We start from the raw sequence: 15,755 nt of genomic DNA, 5'->3' as shown, positions 1-15,755 counted from the left end.
CTGACATGTGAGAAAAGAGGTTCACAAAATGAAAAAATCCAAGAAATAAGTGCAAAGCTATTTGGGAAAAGAGAAAATTATAATAATTGGGCTCCCAAATAATCAATGATCATTAAGAACATAGATATAATGTGTACCTGTAAAGGGCTTTATACTTAAAAAGTGCTACCCCATACAATATTTCATTTGATCCCCCTAACAGTCTGTGATATTATTTTCATCTTTTTTTCTAATGAGAGAACAGAGGATTAGAAAAATAATTTGGTTAAAGTAACAGCTAACACATGTCAAATTTAGAACTTAAGAAATATGACCCTTTGCAACGACTGTCCAAAAAGAAAAAGAAAGAAAAATAAACCAATACCAAAAAAATACATGATCAAAAGATTCTTAATTTCAATTTTACTATTAGTTTTAACCTCACACATGAATAAGTACTTCGGCAAGTATTCATCACAGAGAATTTTAGCAACCAGTAGATAGAAAGAGCTAGAATTCCCTGGTTTAAATCATGCAAACCTGGGCATTTTGAGGTAGAGACACTGCAATGCAGTTCATGACATTTGTTTTGTGTAGACATTGGAAGTCATTTCAGAAACAACCTCAATAACATTACCAAAATGTAAGGGTGCATCCTTGTTGTGGAAGCTCCAAAGGAAAACTCGCCACTGGTTTATGAAAACTCAGGCTATTGCCCAGCTGACATGGCTCAGCGGTTGAGCACTGACCTATGATCCAGGAGATCTCGGTTCGATTCCTGGTCAGAGCACATGCCCAGGTTGCGGGCTCAATCTCCAGTAGGAGGCATGCAGGAGGCAGCCAATCAATGACCCTCTGATCATTGATGTTTCTATCTCTCTCTCCCTCTCCCTTCCTCTCTCTGAAATCAATGAAGGTATATTAAAAAATAAAACTCAGCCTATTAAAACAGGCCCAAATCTAAAGTTCAGGGATATGATAGCCTACAAGAGACTCTGAAGAATTCTGAGTTTGCAGAATTGAACTGGAAAAGATACCCTGTAGAAATCATCGAATACAAAAAGCATTTGTCCATATGGTGGTTTCTCAAGATCTTGGTATAGAGGATGTCCTGCATTGTTGCTGAGCTCAAGAAGCTCCTGCTCCTCACTGTGCATTTAAACTCTTAATGCATGCCTGATTTGAAAAGTCTTTTTCTGAACCATGAAGATATATATAGATTAAGAGCATAATGAAATGGTAGCTATGTGACTAGGAATACTAAGCAGTGGCATTGTACCATCACCCAGGAAACCAGGGTTGAATCTCTACCACATAATTTGACTATATTATGCAGGAGTTGGCAGCAAAACTGAGAGCAGATAAGTGAGTGGGGGGAGGGAGAAACTCCACCTTTTAAGTGTTCTAGGAAGAGAAGCCTACAGGCTTTTCAGGGGTTGAATTCCATAGGTCAAGGAAAAGAATTTCCTCAGCATACAGCAATGAATGTTTACAATTACTGGGCTCTTCTAACACTGTCCTAACAGGAGTAGGCAGAATTTCAAGGCTTTAGCTCAAAGACTGCTTAAAACCTAACAAAAGTAGACAAATAGCAGATATTTAGCTATTTTATCAGAGTTACAATCTTGAGTGCCTATAAGGTGGAACCCGAAAACAAAAGTTTATACTCCTAAGTTAAAAAAGAAAAAGCAAGATTAAAAATTTAAGTTTTACATGCAGGATACAGAATTACACACACCCAATGATTATAATTCTACAAAAATACAGCCATAGAAAAATATTAAAGAACCTATGTAAATGAGTAAAATAGTAACAGTGGACTTTCCATGAGTTATAGGAGGTGTGACAGCTTATTGGATAAACTCGTGGGCCTTCAGCTGGGAGTCATCCTGGCTAGGAAAAGCAGGATGTCAAGCAATAAGGCAATTTTCCAAATGTTCTACATTTTAAAAAATATATTATTCTATATTCAGAAATAAACCCCAACATCTGTTATGTAAAACAAGAAAAGAGAGAAGGAGAGGTTATTTTCTGGATATCCTTCATTCGCCCCTTGAGATCCACTCCTCTTTCTTCACATCCTGCCTCTGCCCTGGGAGCCTAGTCCCCAGGGACTGTGCCTGTGGCTCTCTAGGCCTCTGGCTCCGGGGGGTGTTCAGCCAATGGGAAACAAAGGCAGAAGGGCAGGAGGAAAGGGTGGTCCCTTTCTGCTGGCCATGGTGTAGCAGTGGCTAAAGTACTCTAAGTCCCAGCCCTGCAGGCACCTCTATTCTAAGGTGACAAGTTTCCCTGAGTTCCATTAACTAATGTCTCCACTTGGCCCTTCAGATGGAGGGCCGGCAGCTCTTTGCCCTGCTCCTAGCCTTATGGTGCTTCATCGTGGCTTCCTGCTTGTCCTCAGGCCAGCCCACACATTTTGTGAACGGTACCTCCATTAAACTTTGCTTTACCCTCTTTGGGGAGTGCGGTCTGTTTCCTGCTGGGACCCTGACTGACAACAGATTTGTTCCAAAAACTTTACAAAGCCAGAGGGTAACTTTAAAATATCTTCCCTCAGTGCCCAATACAGTGACTGGCACAAAACAGGGTCTCAACAAATAAGTGTTGAAAGAATGAATGAGTGAAATATAGTTGGAGTTCTAGAGTGGTTTTATGGCTTTTAGAAAACAAGGTCAGCAGGCATTATATCAAATTGTTGCTTTTGTGAGGCAGAAATAGCTTTAATCATCACTCTTTGGTGACAATGATGATTCTGTTTGGGAGTTCTGAGAAATGTTATATTTATAGTATATTATGTTCTAATATTTTACTATAATGTTTCGTAATAGTATACAATATAATTTCATATATTATATATTATAAGATAGTATTTTATGCTATGTATAATATGGGAGAATAAGGGTTATACATGTCATATCATTGCTGATTATTAGTGTCAGTTGTCTTTCACGTAGGCTAACATAGATTGAGAATCTATCTTATGCTAGCTTAAATACTATATATACATGATTTCAAACATGTGTCATAAAATCAGCTAACTAAATAAGGTGGGCACAGTAACCTTAACAGGTAAGAAAATCAAGTAAGGAAATATGGCCAAAGTCTGCTGGTTGAGACTAGAGCACTTTGGTTCTAAGCCAAGCCGCTTAACCTATCACAATGCACCTAATTGGATTTTATTCACTTCTTTTCAAGGTAGAAGTGAATGAAGTGATTTTCATTTCATTTTTTGATGTTGGAAATATAAGTTAAATGGATCCATTGTCTGGGACCATGCTCTTCAATGATATAAGGACAAACAGGAGTAATTTTTAAAAGCTACTGACATTTTTTAAATGCCTCAAATTTAAGGGAAATGTAGACCAGAGAAGAGATGGGGTTCTCTTAATCTGAGATTATTTTTCTATTAGTAAAATTTGCTTTTCATTAAACAGAACACCATATGCTTCATTAAAACAAATTATTTCTATGAATTTCTAAGGCGATGAGTAAATAGGGTGACTATAAATTCCATTTCTGGCATATTGTAATAGTTTTCCTGTGGTTTTATATTTCTCCACATAAAAGATGCTTTTAAAGTTACATTAATCTTTTATAACATTCTGTTACATTCAAAGACTACAGTATTAGTCATATAATTTTGCTTTTTCCACTTATCCCTTCTCCACAGAGATTTAAAGGCTAAGATGAGGGAAAGGACCCTGGCTGCTGCAGCAATCATGTGGAATTTCTCTTCCCACAAGTTAAAGTTATCAGTTCTAGTAATCCCTGGCTGATAGAAATTCCAATGAATTATGATAATTATTTTAAAATACTGTCCGGCGGGGAGTGGCTCAGTGGTTGAGCATCGACCTAGGATCCAGGCGATTGGGGTTCGATTCCTGGTCGGGCACATGCCCGGGTTGCGGGCTCAATCCCCAGTCAGGGGCGTGCAGGAGGCAGCCAATCAATGATTCTCTCATCAGCGATGTTTCTATCTCTCTCTCTCCCTCTCCTTTCCTCTCTCTGAAATCAATAAAGATATATCTTTAAAAAATAAAATAAAGTAATAAAATAAAATACTACATCATGTCCCTATACGCCAAGGTTGTGGGTTCGATCTCCAGTCAGGGCACATACAAGGAGCAACCAATGAATGCATGGATAGATAGAACAACAAATCAATGCTCTCTCTCGCTCTCTCTCTTCCTTTCTCTCTCTCTCATAAGTAAGTAAGTAAGTAAGTAAGTAAATAAATAAATAAATAAATAAATAAATAAATTTTAAATAAATTAAAATAAAATACTATGTCGTGGGTACATAGTGGACCAAATCGTGAAGAAATGAGAGAAATAAGGGTAATTATTTAGAGTTTTTAAGAAAGCCACATGTTTTTTTTCCAATTTAAAGACTGTTCTTAATTCTGAGACGACATTCAAAAAAGTTTCATTTCGGTTTTTCATGGAATTGACTTATTGAACATTCTGAACTCAGCAGGGCACAGATATGTACTGGTTTTCACTCTTCTCCAATAAGTGCTTGCCATCTGCAATGTCAAATCTATTTCGTCTTCCTTCACAACAGCTCAAATTGAGTCCATAACTCCAATTTATAAATGTTTTAAAGCACACGGCCTTCTTTTTTTCTGGGCTCAGTGGGCAGGCTGCGTGGGGCCACTCAGCAGCCAGCGTATAGAGCTCAGCGCCGGAAGGGGAAGCGGTCTCCTTTTTCTCCCCCTTTCTTTCTTTTCAGGTTCTAACTTCTTCCACGCTGACATGGAGTGGAAGAGTTAATAAAAAGAAGCAAAAACCGTCTTACTTAATGGGGCATTTAATTACAGTCCTCTACTGAGTGTCACTGCTTCTCTGGCAAAAAGAGACTATATACTGGTGACCTCTCTTAGATGTTCCAGTGCTGGCTCTCTTCTCAGGAGTCAGTAGGAGCATTCTTACTGGGGAAAAGCAACTTTTCTACTCTCCTCAGCTGCCATCCCCATTGGTACACATTGACATTTTGACTGATACAGTCCCCTTGAACAGTGGCCTACTCTCTCGACTGACGTAATGACATGGCTCAAGCCCCAAAGCCCTTGACCTAGTATAGGCTCAAGCATCCTTGCCACGCCACATGGGGAAGGGGCAGGCTGCTTCCATGCTATCTCTTCTCTCCACCCTGCGCTCTCTCTCCATTTCCTCTTTCTCACTTGCTCAGAAGGGCACACAGAGCAGCTCAGAAAGTGTTTTGCACAAGCAACCAATGGAGAAATGAGATACTGTGTCAGTTTTTTAATCGATGTCTTTCAGACCCAAGACAACCATTCTAAACTCTGCCCTGTGATGCTGGGGCTGAAACATGACAAACTACATTTCACAGATTCTCCTCCCGGCTTCCTGTAGTGCTGACAATGGGAATCAGCAGGAAACTGGAAGAAGAGATTTGCAGAGAAGGGACTCCTTTCAGGAGTGTAGACAAAGTGGGCAGTCCTTCCTGACAGACCTTGAACCAGCCACACAATAGCCTCATCAGATGTCGGCTCACAAGTTTCACAGCGGCCTCCTGGTGGTTCCAGCTCCTGCCATGGGACCCCTCATTTGAACTCCTAGACTCTCATTAACACCATCACCCCCTTTCTTCCCTCCGCATCAGAAATGATAGCTTCTTCACTAATCTTCAGGTTACCTGGCTGGCCCATTTTCACTTTCATCATTCAATACTTGTGTAATCTTTTTTTTTTTTTGTATTAAATCCCTTTTGTTTTACTATCCAGAACTGAAGGGACACAGAAGCTAATTGTCCTTTTATTGAAGGCAATCCCCATCTCTAGAAGCTGTTTTTCATCTTCAGTGGGCCAACAAATCCCTTTTTAAAACCTCTTCACATTCTACCCTCCCCCCAACCAGAGCCACTTTATATGAGCACTGAGAGGCTGCTGCAGCGGTGAGTGGTATCAAAATCAATCTGGCATCCTCTCAGAGGGAGCTGGCTGAGCACTTTTGTATACTGCTCTCTCTCCTTAGAGAATGTGGGATATTTTTATGGCTTTTACTCCTCATTTCTTGCTTAAGAGGAAAAGTCCTATTCATCAATCTTTCAGATGTTAAAATGTTCATTTATAAAATGATGATAATGTAATGGAACATGAAGATTTCTTTCTTTTGTTCTTTACTGGCCTCAACTGAGAAATTAAGCACTGGCAACTTCATGTCAGCCTTCTAGTTCTTTGGAAATTTTATTGATTCATAAAGCACAAATGTCTAAGAACCTCTACACTAGACCAGTGAGTCTTAACTTTATAAAATAATTAGCATAAAGTCTAGTTCAAGAAAAGGACGGTCTTCTGGTTTGGGCTAGCATCTAATGTAGTATGAATTTGGGGGAAAATGTTGGACAAAGTGAAATCTAAATTGCTACCCCCATTTGCAGCTGCACAACTGCCTAGCTATAGCTATCTGCCTAGCTCTGTGCTTTTGGTGTCCTCAATTGTCAAGGAAGTTGCAAAGTGGTTGGATCATAATTATCCATAAAGTTTTTGAATCCAGTGAAATTCTAGGAAACTAACAGAAGTAAACAAAAACCGTAAAAATCAATCCTCTAGACTCAACACAAGGGTAAACATGTCCAGAATTTGATACATAAAGTATAAAACTCCTCCCATGAGTTTGTATCTATTGGTCTCATGACACTTTCAGAAACTCAGGACCATGGCACTCAATTACAGCTGCTTTTGGATTCCATTGTTGAGAAGATAAACAGAAGACAAATGTGATTCCTCCTAAAAATTGTTACAGTGGGATGCAAATAATGGAAAGCAAACAAATTTAAGGGGAAAAAAAAGTGTATGTAATATGAGAAGACATTTTCTGTGTAAAACTTCTTGGACTATAAGCACCCAGCATTTAGAGGTAAGCATTTCTGGGAGAGAAAAATCAGTTTGTTTAATTAGGCAATAAGCATCCAGGACTTTAGAGATAAAAATTGAAAAGCATTAAGAATTAAAATGAATTCAAACCATTAGCTAGCCTTGAGGCAGAATAGTAAGAAGCTAGGAAAATACCTTGGCAAGTGGAATGGGGAAACTGAGACAGCCAATTCAAACTGGCCTCATCCAGCATCCTGACTCACCTGCCTCCTTCTCCCTTGCACATTCGCTCCCTTAAGCATTAAGCCATAAGGGCAATGAGGTTCTGATCAGCATCAAATAATCTTAAGAACAAAGCCTCAGGTCTGTTGACCAGTGAGACAGAGTTTTGGTCAAACTAGAGGTAACATCTAGGCCTCAGTTGTCTTTCAGTTCTGGGCCCAGGAAAGCAGCAAAATCAGACAAAGCAATGTCATGGCTGACATCAGGACCAGATGCAATGACCAATGACCCCTACTTAATGCCAACCAACCAGTCGAGACCACGATCCTGACTCTATATGCTCATTTTGATGAATCAGGATATTAAAGGACCACCTGGAAAGCTGATGAATATTCTATTGAGATCCTTCCCTGAGACCTCCGCTAAAATTCCTGTCTTTAGAAAACAGATGAACACCCTTAAGACAAAGCACCCAGCATGCGCACTCTCTCTAGAGCACACTCATGCTTCTTTCTTCAAATGTGTATCTTTGCTTTCTTCTCCTAAACACTAAGGGTCCCCATGAGACTTGCCTCCAGAGGAGCAGCGAGGAGCAGCAGCTCATCCTAGGCTAACCTTGGAACCTGTCTTGAAGACTGCTTCTCTTGCCTCTGCAACTTGTTTCCTGACTCCATGCAGCACAGCTAGCTCACTTCTTCTGCCTCTCTGACTTTCTTTCTAAAAGGCCAAGGCAATATCCGAGGGGGCACTCAAATCTTAACTTCAAATGATTGTGCTTTCACTTTGCATGCTAAATAAATTTCCTCTTGTGCTGGACTTCTTGGCTCTGAATTCGTTCTTTGCCAAACTCAAGAACTGAGAGGCAGCATCTCCCCCAACAGCCTAAGAGAATAAGTAACAAAGAGATAATGGCATTCTTATCATTGTCATCAGACTGCAAAGTAGCTAAGCTAAAGGCTGCTCTGAGTAAAGTATGTCTCCTGAACAATCACTTAAAACCGATTTCTACTATAAACTGTCTTCTCTCTAAATTACCGATAGGATACAAACTTGAAACTAATTCATATGTTGACAAGAAAGAAAAATCCTTAGTATACAATTTGTTTGGATGAATGTTAATTTCTGACAATAACAGAACAGAAAGTGACAAACTATTTCCATGTTTCTATGTGTATAAATAATGTTTTAATGAGTTAATTAGTGAGTTTCTCTCCAGTAAAAACTGTCTAAATGGGAAAGTTTTAATGAACTGAATTATTATTCCTACTCTAAAAAATGTTACTGGTGCCACTGATTAATCTTTTATAGTTTAAAATGCCATAAGGTGGCATATAAATTTTATGTTTCAGCCATTTTTTGTTCCATCATAAGAACTGGGAAAGGGCAAAGAAGCCCTATATTCAAATGGTATGTTCAAGCCCTATATTCAAATCATGAAAAATTTGATATTAAAAGCTCTCTTAACATCTGAAGCTTTCCATCTCTGAACTATCATTGTACCAAAGTGGCAATGTGATTAGGGAAGATTTAGAAAGGATTAGGGATTTTTGCTATCTCCTAAAAAGAGCCAAAAGTCTACAAACAAATGTAAAGGACCAGTATGGATGAAGGATATTCAATTCACTTAAGTGTTGGTACCTGCTCATGCTCAAATTAGGATATTCTAATTCCATTTTCAGAGCCATTAGTAACTTTCACAAACCTGTTACAGGTGTTCTAGGGTCTCAATTAATATTACCAGCTTTCAATAAGAGCATTAAAAAATTATTTCATTTTTTCTTATGACTGAGTAGTATTCCATTATATATAAGCACCCAATCATCTTCTCTACCCAATCATCTATTGAAGGGCACTTCAGTTGTTTCCATGCCTTGGACACCATGAATAATGCTGAAATAAACAAAGGGAGATGAAATACTGCCATTTGTGACAACATGGATGAACCTTGAGAATATCGTGCTAAGCAAAATAAGTCAGACAGGAAAAGTTAAGAATCATATGATTTCACTCATATGTAGGTTATAAAACTGAAGGCAACATATGAACAAACAAGAAAAATTAACAAAAACTCATAGACACAGACAACAATGTGGTGATTACCTGGGGGGGGGGGGGGAGGGCAGTAAATAAGAATAGGGCTGAAATACAGAGGATAATTGGGAATAAAAGTGAGATCTCAAGACAAAGAAATCATATTTTTTTAAATAATGAAACAAAAAAGATTATACTATTTTCATATGGAGCCTATGAAAAGCTATGCTTTCATGTAATCGCATACAAATTTACATTAAATTGGAAAACTTAGACTATACGTATAAAACTGTAGATCTAAAACGTAACTAAAAAGGCATAATAATTTGCCACTACTTCCTCTTATGCTTGAGCAAAAGTTCGCAAGTATTTTCTTCTTCTAAATTAGGTCTTTGCTTCAATATCTAAAATTATTTTAAGTTAATACAGAAGACTCTTGATATTCATTCACAAGTGCTATGTTCCTAGGCTTCTTTAAATTGTCACCAGTATAATGTTTTTCAAACATGTTTCATGGGACATGTGGGAGATGAATAAAACTTTGGCCAAAATCTTTTTTTTTAGGCTCAAAGGCCCCAGACACTCATCAACTTAAACTTTTTCTTGTCTTCAAAAAAAGACTGAAATAACAAAGTACAACAGTTTATTATGGTTTTAAGCAAGCAAGCACATAAAATTTCTGTGTGCTCCTTTCTCAGGAACATAAATACTAGATTATTACGGACTTCCTATGATGAAGATCCCAAAAATGTGAGGAATCTTCCCAGGACCTCAAATGAATTAACGACATGACATTTACTGGTTTAAGTGAATTAATTGGATATTAACTCTGCCAATGATTGCTGTCTATTTAGAAGCAGACATTTAATTTTGGGCCAGTCTGTCCAAGCCCTATTACAAGGTCAGGAATTCATATTTACATGGAAATATATAAAATAAAATAAAAGAAGAAGAAGAAATCTCAAAAACAGAAGGCTGAACTTAATGTGATAATACTAGCATGCTGTGTAATATTGTTTTGATAGGGCATAAAGAAACATAGAAAAATGTTTTTTGCCTGGCCGGAGTTGCTCAGCTGTTGAGCATCGACCTAGGATCCAGGAGATCACAGTTCGATTCCCAGTCAGGGCACATGCCAGGGTTGTGGGTTCTGTCCACAGTAGGGGGCATGCAGGAGGCAGCCGATCAATGACTCTCATCGTTGATGTTTCTCTCTCTCTCTCTCCCTCTCCCTTCCTCTCTCTGAAAGCAATAAAGATACATTTTTTAAAAATATTTTTCATTATCTTTATATTCAGAAACTACAATTTCTTTGCTTTTTTTTGAAGATGCGAAATTAGGCCTCTCCCTAAGAATGGACTCACACATGAATTTGACAAGCACCTAATACATTCGATATATAAGGGGTAAGAGAACAGAAGGAGCAGGTATCAGAGGACAAAAAGGCTTGAGAGCCACAAAAATCTAAATGTTTATCTATTTTACATTCTGAGGCTCTGTGAAAGATTTTATTTAACAAGAGGTGCTGCCACTTAAAAAGAAAAGCTTGAAAACCACTATGGTACTGCCTATAATAACCCCACAAAATGCCAGAGAGCAGTGTTTTCAAACTTTATTTATTCAAGTACCCTCTCTGTAGCTTTGGCCATATGTGACTCCCTCATTTTACAGATGCTCTAAAGAGTCCTATGAAAACTGACTTGTCATTGACCTACTGAGTGGCATAACTAGGCCTAAACTTCCAGTAATCTGTATTTGGTCCACAGTTTGTTCCACTTCAGAGCCTACATTTAGTTGCTGCCTCTTAATGAATGGGTTTGCTTTGTTTTGTTTTCAGCGAGGCTTATTTATAAATTAGAGAGCGTGATAAAACACAAAGAAGACTTGAGTCCACGCAGTTCCTCTATGAATTCATACGCTCGTGCACTCGGGCATTCACTTACGCATTCGTTTGTACCCCAGCCGTTTACTGAGCACTGCTGAGGGCCATACACTGCATCAGCAGCAAGAGCACGTAGCTGAAAAGACATGACTTCTTCTATCCTCAAGGATTACACAGTCTAAATAGGAGAATGAGAAGACAGTGGGTCCCAGTTACATTATAGAGGTACCTAAAGGTGCAGCATAGCACACAGGAAGGTTAGACAAGGCTGCCTCGGACGGCCAGGAGAGGATTCACAGAGAAGGCAGATCTGAACTGTGCTCTTCTAAGGTAAGTAAACTGTATTGGGAAGGTGAGGGAGAGTAGTTAATTTCAAAACAAAACAAACAACAAGACTTCCTCTCCCTGATCTTTAGCTCCTACAGGAACCCAGTTAGTGACTATAAAATCTTTAATAAGGTATTTAATCCTTCTAATCTTGTGCTTCTATTGGTAAAAAGAAACCAAAAAAATTAAACAACCCACAAAAACAATTACTTGTATATGATCAAAATGTTTAAAATGTTAAAACATTGCATGCTTCTAGGCTGAAGGAAGCAGTAATATTTCTGCTGTTACGCGACAGGCATTTGCAGACTCTCCAACGTGAACTATATTCAATGCACGCCAGCTGTTCTATAGAGGAAAGCTCTCCGAGAGAGGATTCAGAAAACTCTAGGCTGAGATTCCAGCTCTGTCACATACTGACTGTGGTACATTTAGTTATTTACGTGACCTCTCTGAGATTGTGTTCCTATTTATAAAAACAGTCACAGTGCCTCCTATCTCACAGGGTTATTGAAAGAACTAAATAAAACACTGAGTGGTGCCTGGCAGGGTCTTATATGTATGTAATAGCTTCTCATTAAATGATTTGCTAATCAAAATCCCATCAAAATATTTCAGTTAGGTCTTATCTCTTTACCTCAACACAGAGGTGCCCTTTCAACTTCCTTCCTATTAAAAAAACACAACCGAAATAACGTGACATTGAGTTTTTTATGCCTGCATTTTCTTATTTCCAAGAGAACATAACAACTGCCTCCTTGAGGGAAAACAGTCTCTAGAGATCTAGTCAGGGGGTCAAAATGAACCTGACAAGGTAAACATTACAATAATCATGAAAGGACAAACCATGATATGAGGAAATAATGTAACGTCTGAAGTGATATTAATCCCAGATCCCTTAGACTATAGTCCACTCATGAGTGATTATAAGAAATAACAAATACTTATTATTATCCAACAATGAATACAATATAGAACACTCTCCCTCAGTAATTAATGAAAAAAAGCAACACCTATTTCTCTCTTTTATCATAAAGCTAAATAACATCATCTGAGTCACAAAAAGGCTTGTGGCCTTGCCAATACTTTACAGATTGTCACTATAAATAGGTCATTGTCTATCTTTGTTAAACATGTCAAGTCTAAGACAACATCCAGTAATACTAGATAGAGTGAAAATTACCTTTATAGTCCATAATTTCTACCTATGAGCTCTGTTCCCTTATCCTCTGGTTGTGTTTGTACACGCTAGACAGAAAATGAGGCAATGGCTTAAAGACTAAATGCAATGAGACATTCATTCACTTATTCAAAAAAACACAAATAGTATCGATCCACTGTTTGACAGGCACTGCTAACAACAGAGACACCCAGTTTGCCTGCCAAAGAGCTCACTGTCTCGGACACTCAGCGTTGGATGGGCAGTAATGAGCACTATGCGCTGTGTAGACACACACTGAAGGCGTTGATTAGCATGAACAAGAGAGCATGGGTTATACCAGAGCATGGCTTCGAAGGATGAGCAGGCTCCACCAGAGAAAAATAAGTGGAAGAATAATCCAATTGTAAGAAACACTGCAGACATTCAACATTATGTTTGGTGGATTATATCTAGTTTGTCTGGCTCTAAAGAATGGGATCTGCAGGATGAGCAGCGGCGAAAACACAATTAGAAACATGTGCAAGAGACAGAACGTGCTGACGCGGCGAGGCAACGCTACGTGATACAAACTTCATTCCATGGGCAACGGAGGCGGGAGACACTTGTGCAGAATGGTAAACGGGGGGTCAAAGTGTGTAGCTCTGCCCTCTGGAAAATGTATTCTCGTGGCAATAAGCAAGTGACTGGAAGAGAGCAGAATCTTGAAAGGATAGGAAGAAGCCCAAAAGGGTTTATTTTAAAAACATAAAAATAGGAAGAAAATAAGGAGACAATAGTGACAGAAACCGAGGGTGTGGGGAGCTTTCAGGAGGAGGCACAATGAACACGGTCCTGACACAGAAAGGTCAAGCAAGGCAAGGACTGAGAAGTGATGATTACACAGAGAAAGTAGGTAGTCATTAGCCAGCTTCGAAATAAAGAGTCTCCAGAAAGTGATCGAGGTGGAAGCTTGATTGGCGGGGGCACCGGGATGAAATCACCATCTCTACAGGCCCTAAGTACTAAAAAGACTGCAGTGAATCCCCATGTGGGATTCAAAACAAAGACAATGCCGCAGAGCCCATCTAGGTGAGCTGAGAAGAAAACAGCTCTAAAAGAATCAGTCCTTCCCACAACCCAACGACAAACGGAGAATTTCTTTTATTCCTGGAACAAAGCCCTGACCCCACCCTTACACGAACCTCCAACAAATAACCGGCCTAGAAGAACTCATTTCACCCAAAGATGGACGAGAGTCAGAAAGGAAAGAACACAAGGCCTGTCAAAGGAAGAGGCAGAGGGAGGGGTGAATAAACGGAAAGAACACCACCAAAAATTATTATCATGAGGCCAGATAACAATTTTAATCAAGCACGTTGCTGTTAAATTTTGTGTGTATGGCCCCGGCCGGTAGCTCAGTTGGCTGGAGTGTAGTTTGATTCCAGGGCGGGGCGCATATCGAGGTTGTGGGTTTGATCCCCCTGTCCAGGTCCAGGAGGCGACTGGTCAATGTTTCTCTCTCTCTTTCTCTCTCTCTCTTTTTCTCTCTCAAATCAATAAAAAAAGCATATCCTCAGTGAGGATTAAAAACAATTATTTGTGTGTGCGCGCGCATATATGCAGAGGAGAGGAAAGAGAGAGAAATGACTTTGTAAAACAAGACCATCGAAGAGACACGCAGTTGAGAGAACAGTACCTCATACATGGTAGGGGACACAGAAACACCTGTCAAACGATGACTGTTGTAACACAACAAAGGAAGGTAAGACATAAATACAGAAGCGGCAGAGCTTAGGAAAGAAGTCAAAGCACATAGTAAAATCAACAAAGAAATCAAGGCCAAAGGGGCATAGACTTAACTAAAGCAAGCAAAGTAAATTAGAAATGAACAAAGAGTTGTAAAAAATTAGAGAAGTACTGATAAAGAAAACAGTCAATGCATAATGAGCCTCACTGAAAAGGAACCAGAAAAATGGAAAAGGCATTAATATTAAGAAGCAAATATCTAAAGGTATAATTTAAGATAATTTTCCAGAGTAGGACATTGAACAAAAATGAAAAGACACATTGTCGTCCCAGAAAGTGACCCATAACCATGATCTTAGTAAATAGATTAAAAAATGAGAAATGAAGCCTTTTATATTCCAGAGAAGAATTTAAGCCATTAGTAAAAAGAATTTTAAATAAGAATTTCTATCACTCCATGTATTTCTGAACTTTATATATATGGAATCGTACAATATGTTCTCTTGTGTCTAGTTTCTTTTGTTCGGGTTAATGTCACTGGGTTCCATCTGTTTCGTCACTTCTACCAGCAGTTCATTCCTTTTTTATATTGCTGAGAAGGATTCCATTTTATAAATGTGTCATACGTAATTTGTTTCTCCTTTCTCCTAATGATAGGCAATTAAGTTGTTAACATTAGGGATATTATGAATATGTTTTGTACAAGTTTTTGTGTGTTCATGTATGTTTATTTCTCTTAGGAATTACTTAAGAGTAAAATTTCTGAATATATGTTCACAGAGTACATTTAAATTTTTTAAAAAAAACAAAAACTGCCAAGTAGTTTTCCAAAGCAATTTTAATATTTTATATGCCAGCCAGCAATATATGAGAATTCCAGTAGTTGCAAATTCTCACCAGCATTTGATATTGTTAGTTTTTTTAATTTAGACATTTTTAGATGATAGCAGTGTCAAATTGTGCTTTAATTTGCATTTCCCTGTCAACAATAATGTTGAGAAGCTTGTCCTGTGCTATTGGCCTTTGGCATGTCATCTTCTATGAAGTATCTGATCAACTACTTTGACTATTTTTAATTAAGTTGTTTGTATTCTAATTATTAATTTTTGTAATTGTTCCTTAATATTAATACAAGTTGTTTGTTAGGTGTATTTCCTCCAGTTTGTGGCTTGACTAATTTATTAAAAGTGGTTTTCAGTGAGAAGTTTTTAATATTAGTGAGGTCAAATTATCCATTTTTTTCTTTTATGTGTAGCGTATTTCCTATTCTAAGATCTCTGCCTACCCAAAGGGTGCAAAGAGCTTTTCCTATTTTTTCTGCTAGAAGTTTTATAATCTATCCCTTATGTTAAGTACTATGATTGTGTTCCATATGAAATTAATGTTTGTTGTGATGGGAGACAGGGCCAATGATGATGTTGTTCTAATGTTTATCCAGATGTTCAAGTGCCATTTTAAGTATCAGCATATCTGGAGTAAAAATAACATTTCATTATATTACATTTTATGTACAAACTATATTTGTTATGTTATTGTTCACTATCTATAAGCTTGTTTTCAATGGGTACTTTTTTAATTTATGAAAATTG

The sequence above is a fragment of the Miniopterus natalensis genome, chromosome 9 (assembly GCF_054644295.1).
Source record: "Miniopterus natalensis isolate mMinNat1 chromosome 9, mMinNat1.hap1, whole genome shotgun sequence".
NCBI lineage: Eukaryota > Metazoa > Chordata > Mammalia > Chiroptera > Miniopteridae > Miniopterus > Miniopterus natalensis.
The sequence above is the reverse complement of the archived record's forward strand: the minus strand, read 5'-3'. Positions refer to the sequence as shown.